Below are 6,956 nucleotides of genomic sequence, written 5' to 3' on the forward strand. Positions count from 1 at the left end.
CTGTCTCACATTATTGGACATGTGGCCAAGAGGGACTAAACCTTGAGGAAGGCATCATGATCAGAAGTGTGGAGGAACAGGGCAGGAGAGGAAGACCCCAAATGAGATGGATTGATACAGTAACTAGGGCAATGGGAGTAAGTATGTCCTGGTCAGTGAGACAGGCTCAAGACAGGGAAGGCTTCAGGGCTTTTGTACATAGGATCACCATGGGCCGCAGATGACTGACTGAGCAGCACATAACAACAATAGCATATTGATCTTGTGTCCTGTCACTCTACTAAATTGGACTACTAGATGTAATGGGGATTTTGCTGAGTTTTTTGGGTTTTCTGTGTACACTATCATATCCTTTGCACTTACAGGGACAGTTGTACGGTATCTTTTTTCTTTTCTGATCTAGATGCCTCCTATTTCCTACTCTTGCCATATTGCCCTTTTAAGTACTTACAATACAATACTGAATAGTAGTTGTGAAAGCAGCATCCTTGTTCAGTTGGTTGATGGCTTGGCCCACTCGACGTTAAGGATGAGGTGGTCGTAGCCGAAGCCGGACACTCCAGCAATGGCATGGGTAGCGTCCTCACGGCGGTGGAAACTGTGAAGGCGAAGCCCTTGGACTGCCCAGTGGTCTTGTCCTTCGCCAGGTAGATGCGGGAGATGGAGCCAAAGGGTCTGAAGAGTTCTTGCAAGTCAGTCTCCCGCGTCTCCTCCGACAGGTTGGTGACACAGATTGTGGCGTTGTCGTCAGCTCTGCGGTTGGGCTGCATGGACTCGCCACGGCGGCTGGCCCCGTCACGGAGACTCGGAGGCACGTACTTGCCTGCCTTGCTCTGGGTGGCCTGCACAGGCTCCAGCTCTCCAGGCAGCTTCTCCTTCTCGCCAGTGGACAGGCCTAGCTGCTCTGCCAGCTCCTTCTGCATGGGCCCCAGCGTGTCCTTGTAGGGGCAGTGGGTGGTCCAGTTTTCGCCCTTGCAGATGCGGCAGGACACAATCTTCTGGCCCTTGAGCTTGGTCATCGGGTCCTCCTCCTTCTGGCAGTTCAGGTCCTCTTCACTGCTGATGAATGTCATGAAAACGTCGTCACTCACTGTGGTGGTGGCCACATTGGGTCCTGGAGGGTCAAACTCAGAATTTCCAAATTACTACAAATTACTAGACCGTTAGTATTTCTTTCTTGAAAAGAAGATTGGTTTTTTTTGGTTTTGTAGGATCATGTGGTTCTTATTCTTCACTTTGCTAATGTGATGGATTTTTTTTTTAATATAATGTACTGTTGAATTGCATGTCAGAAGAAACTCTGAAGATTGCACTGGAGCTCAGAGAAGGCAAAGTACAAGGAAGAATTCAAGATACTAAAGAGCTGAAAAGAAGATTTCAAAAGGCTGCTCAGAAAGACAAAGCAAAATATTACAATGAAATGTGCAAGGAGTTGGAGTCAGAAAACCAAAAGAGTCTAACTCGCTCAGTATTTCTTAAGCTCAAGGAACTGAAGAACAAATTCAAACCTCGAGTTGCTATAATCAAGGATGCTTTAGGCAGAATATTAAATGATCCAGGAGGTATCAAAAGAAGATGGAAAGAATATACTGAGTCATTGTACCGAAAGGAATTGGCAAACACAGAAGAACTTAATGAAACAACATATGAACAAGAGCCTATGGTGATGAAGGAAGAAGTTCAAGCTGCTTTGAAGGAAATAGCAAAAAATAAGGCCCCAGGAATAGATGGTATACCAATTGACATATTCCAGCTAACAGATGCTGCCCTGGACGTGCTCACCAAGTTGTGTCAAGAGAACAACAACTTGGCCAACTGAATGGAAGAGATCTATACTTGTTCCCAATTCTAAAGAAAGGAGACCCAACAGAGTGTGGAAACTACAGAACAATATCATTGATTTCACATGCAAGCAAGATTCTGCTGAAGATGATCCAAAAACGCCTGGAACAGCACATCAACAGAGAACTTCCAGAAGTCCAGGCTGGGTTTAGAAGTGGTTGTGACACTAGGGATATCGTAGCTAATGTTAGATGGATCTTGGCAGAAAGCAGGGAATACCAGAGGAATGTCTATCTGTGCTTCATTGATTATGCAAAGGTGTTTGACTGTGTGGATCATAACAAACTGTGGCTGACTCTTAGAAGAATGGGAATCCCAGAACACTTGATCATGCTAATGCTAAATTTATACTTGAACCAAGAGGCAATTGTCAGAACAGAGCAAGGAAGCACTGCATGGTTCAAAATTGGGAAGGCCGTATGCCAGGGATGTGTCTTGTCTCCATACCCTTTCAACCTGTATGCAGAACAGATCATCCGCGAGGCTGGACTCTATGAGGAGAGATGTGGCATCAGGATTGGTGGAAGATCCATAAACAATCTGCTTTATGCAGATGACACAACCCTGCTTGTTGAAACTGAGGGGGACCTGAAGCTCTTGCTGCTGAGGATCAGGGACTGCAACCTTCAATATGGATTGAAGCTCAATGGCAAGAAGACAAAGATTCTCACCACTGCATCAATTGGCAGCATCAGGATGGATGGTGAAGAGATAGAGATTGTTCACAGCTTTAGTTTGCTTGGCTCCACAATCAACACTGTTGGCACTAGCAGCCAGGAAATTAAAAGACGTATTGCCATGGGAAAGTCTGCTGTTAGGGACCTCTCTAAAGTACTCAAGGGGAACAGTGTGTCTCTGGAGACAAAGGTGCGTCTGGTTCAGGCCATGGTCTTTGCAATCACTTGTTATGCATCAGAGAGCAGGACAATGATCAAGGAGGATAGAAGGAGAATTGATGCTTTTGAGCTTTGGTGTTGGAGAAGAGCGCTGAAGGTGCCATGGACTGCTAAGAGAACAAACAGATTCATCCTGGAGAGGGTTAAACCGGGCTGCTCCTTTGAGGCAAAGACTCTGAGGCTTCGCCTGACATACTTTGGTCATGTTGTAAGGAGAGACCGGTCTTTGGAGAGGGACATCATGCTTGGGAGGGTGGAGGGAAGGCGCAGGAGGGGAAGGCCCTCTGGGAGATGGATTGATTTGGTGACTGGGGCAATCGGGATGAGTCTGTCGGAGGCAATGAGATTGGCACAGGACAGAGCAGTGTTTAGAGCTATTTGTACATTGGGTCGCTATGAGTTGCAAGCGACTGGGCTACACATAACAACAACAACAACAACAACTGTTGAATTATATTGTCCATGATTTTATTAATGATTTTTGCATATATCTTCATGAGATATATTGATCTGTAAATTGGGTTTTTGGTAATGTCTTTGCCTGGTTTTTGTAATAGTATTAGCATAACTTGGCGAGTGTTCTTTGTTTTTCTATTTTTTTTTTTAATAAATTAAGTAGAATTAGTGATAGATCTCTGAGAGTTTAGTACAACTCAGCTGTGAAGCCATTTGAGTCAGGATTCCCCCCCTCCTTTTTTTTTCCTTAGGAGGAGTCTTTTTATAATGTGCTCAATTTCTTCTCTTGTGATGTGTTTGTTCAAGTGTTCTATGTCTGTTCAAATAAATCTGTGTAGGACATGAGTTTCAAAGAATTTGTCCATTGCCTCTACATTTTCATAATATTCCAATAGTGATTTAATTTCACCTAATTCTGTTGTGCTGTCACTTCAATCATTTCTTATTTGAGTTATTTATATCTTCTTTTTTTCCTTTTGTTAAACTTGCCAATGATTTGCCAATTTTATTGACCCTTCAAAAAAAACAGCTCCTGGTCTTATTAATGGTGTTAATTGTCTTTCTGTTTTCTATCTCACTGACTTCAGCTTTTGTCCTTATAATTTCCTTTCTTCTAGAGGCTGTAGGGTTACACTGTTGTTCTTTTTCTATTTGATGAAGGTGTTGATTTAGATCCTTAATTTTGCTTCTTTCTTCATTTTTCTGTGTTTATTTTTTGCTATGAATTGCACTCTGAGGACTGCCTTAGTTGCATTTCATAAGTTTTGGTGTGCTGTTTATTCATTATCAATTTTTAGGAATATTTTTATTCTTTTATAAGTCAACTGGTTTCTAGCAGGGTGTTATTTAGTTTATCTTATGTAGGTGGTTTTGTAAAGCTTTCCCTTTTGTCATTATTCTCTTGTTTTATGTCATTGTGATCTGAAAATATACTTTACATTATTTCAATGTTTTTTTTAATTTGTTGATGCTTGCTTTGTATCCTAATGTAGGATCAATTCTGGAGAATGTACCATGTGTACTTAAGAAGAAAGTAAATTGAGTGTTCAATTGTACCCTGAATATGATAGATTTGACTCATTTTATAATTTAGATCTTCTGGATCTTTTTTAAGATTTTTTTCTGCTTTGTATTTTCTCTTTGTTGTTGTTGTGCTGCTTTTTGTATTTTATCTTTATTTTTTTAGAAAATTTGACTACAATGTGTCTTGATGGTTTTTGTTTCTTTTTATTTTTGTGATCTATTCTCTTTGGTTCTCACTGAACTTTTTATTATTTTTTTAAACTGACATCCTTCTCTTTTTTTAACTATTTACTTATTTATTTTAATTTTACACTAGTCTGTAGGCTTGTTGAAAGCCTGCTGTTTCAGAAGTTGATGGCCAATCCTTCTTCCTAGTGTGTTTTAATTTGAATGCTCAAATTTAGAACATTACCTGATAGACAAACATTTTATGGAAAAGAACACATAAAAGATATTTCACAATTGTGGAAATAAACAATAGATTCAGTATTGTCCCCACCCTTGACACGTGTGTCTCAACACACCCTTTTCCCTGTTCCACCAGCATTCCCTTCTACTCTCACCTACTCCACTCAACACCTATCTCCCCCTATCCAGCCCTAGATGTGATAGTTTTTATCTCAAGCTTTCTGAGCTCCTGTGATTCTGAATGACTCAAGCTGCTGCTAATGTCCAGCACTGCAAGATGGAAACTGTCCTTGGAGAGGGATTCCATGCTTGGGAGAGTGGAGGGATAGCACAAGAAAGGAAGATCATCAATGAGATAGATTGATTCAGTGACTGGAGTAATGGCGGTAGGTGTGTCAGAGACAATATAATTGGCATAGAATAGAGCAGGGTTTGGGGCTGTTGTACATCGAGTCACTATGAGTTGCAGGCAATTCAATGGTACATACAATGACAACAACATCAATCCTAGTTTACTTACAACGTTTGTATACATTGTTTTTCACACTGGATTCTTCACCTTACCTTTTCTTAGTTTTCCCTCCACTCATCAAATTGTGCAACCTTATGATTAAGCCCTCTCCCCTTTGCTCACCCTTATGTTTCCCCTTCCCTTCCTTGGATCCTCAAATCCATTCTACAAGAATGATTTTATGCAGTATTTGTCTTTAAGAGACTTAGTTAGTTCACTTAGCATAATGCTCTCCAGTCTCTCCCAAGTTAGGTAGTAATTTACAGAATCATTGCTCCTGCATGCCATACTGCATAGTATTCCATTGTGTGAATGCACCGTATTTCTCAATCCCTTCCACTAAGGTTGATCATTGGGGCTGTATCCATGTTCTTGCTATGGTGAATAACACTGCTATGAACACTGGTGTATAAGTCATTCTTTGTGCCCCTCTTCTCACTTTCTCGGGGTGTATTCCAAGCAATGGAAGGGCTGGGGTATATAGAATTTCTGTGTTCAGTTTTTTTAGGAAATGCCAAATTGCCTTCCAGAGTGGTTGTACCATTTTACAAGTCCCCCAACACTGTATTAGAGTTCCTATCTTGCCACATCCTCTCCAACATTTATTACATACTGCCTTGCTAAATTTTTCCACTGCTACTGGGGTAAGATATTATCTCATTGTGGTTTTTATTTGCAAACCTCTTATTACCAGTGATGTTGAGCATTTCTTCATGTGTCTGCTAGACATCCGAATATCTTCCTTTGAGAAAAGTCTTTCCACTTCTCTTGCCCATTTTGTAATTGGATTGTCAGGTTTTTTTGTCTTCTGGAGGCCCAGGATTATTCTGTAAACTTCATCTACAGTAACAAATGAACTCAGAGAATAAAACCAAGAAAGCAAACCCATTTATAATAGCTAACCTCAAATTGAGATACTAGGGATTGAACCTAACTAGAGACACAAAAGACCTATACAAAGGAAACTATGGAACATTTCTGTGAGACACAATAAAAAAGCTAAATAAACAGGGGGAAGTTCTCTGTTCATGGATAGGAAGCCTCAATATTGTGAAAATTAGAATCCTACCAAAAGCAATCTACATGTTCAATGCAATCCCAATACAGATATAAAATTCATTTTTTCAAGGAGATTGAAAGGGAAATTGTTAAGTTTATTTGAAGAGGCAAGAGACCTTAAATAAGCAAAGCACTTTTGAAGAACAAAAAATTAAGTGGGAGGCATGGCACTCTGCAAATTCAAAACCTACTACATAGCAGTAGCAACCAAAACAGCATGATACTGCTACAATGACAGACATAGACTAATGGAACAGAATTGAGAACCCAGAAATGAGCCCATCTATCTGTGGTCAACTTATATTAGACAAGGAAATAAAACCTACCAAATGGGAAAATGACAACCTCTTCAACAATTGGTGCTGGCAAAAGTGGACTGTAGGTGGCATGGTGCTGGAGACCAGTTGGAAAGTCATCTACAGGACATGGTTCTACAGAGGCTGGGAATGGTCAGCAATAAGGTGGAATGCTGATTATCTAAGGAAAGTGAAGCCATGTGATAAGGACACCTATTTAAAAAAAAACCAAGAGCTACATTGGCCTGAGCCTGCCGAACGAATGTCGCTCGGTTTTTGACATCTTCGATTACCTGGGAAGATGGGCGGGGACTGTGACGGGCTTTAAGCTGCCCAGCTTTCAGCTGGTCAGATTCCTGTACCCCCTCTTTGAGTCTATGCCACCTGAATTTCAGAACCATCTCAGGAACAGGTTTGAGGCTTTGAACACTAATGAGCGAAGGCCAGATGAGTTGTGGGAGGATA

The 6,956-nt window shown here is 41.0% G+C and overlaps 1 pseudogene; it reads right to left on the reverse strand.

Moving 5' to 3' along the window:
- Positions 1-492: 492 nt before the first annotated feature.
- Positions 493-1,142, reverse strand: LOC102875128 (annotated as a pseudogene).
- Between the last annotated feature and the right edge of the window lie 5,814 nt (positions 1,143-6,956).

This window comes from Elephantulus edwardii, unplaced genomic scaffold, assembly GCF_000299155.1.
Source record: "Elephantulus edwardii isolate Elephantulus edwardi_28Jun2011 unplaced genomic scaffold, EleEdw1.0 scaffold00072, whole genome shotgun sequence".
Classification (NCBI taxonomy): Eukaryota; Metazoa; Chordata; class Mammalia; order Macroscelidea; family Macroscelididae; genus Elephantulus; species Elephantulus edwardii.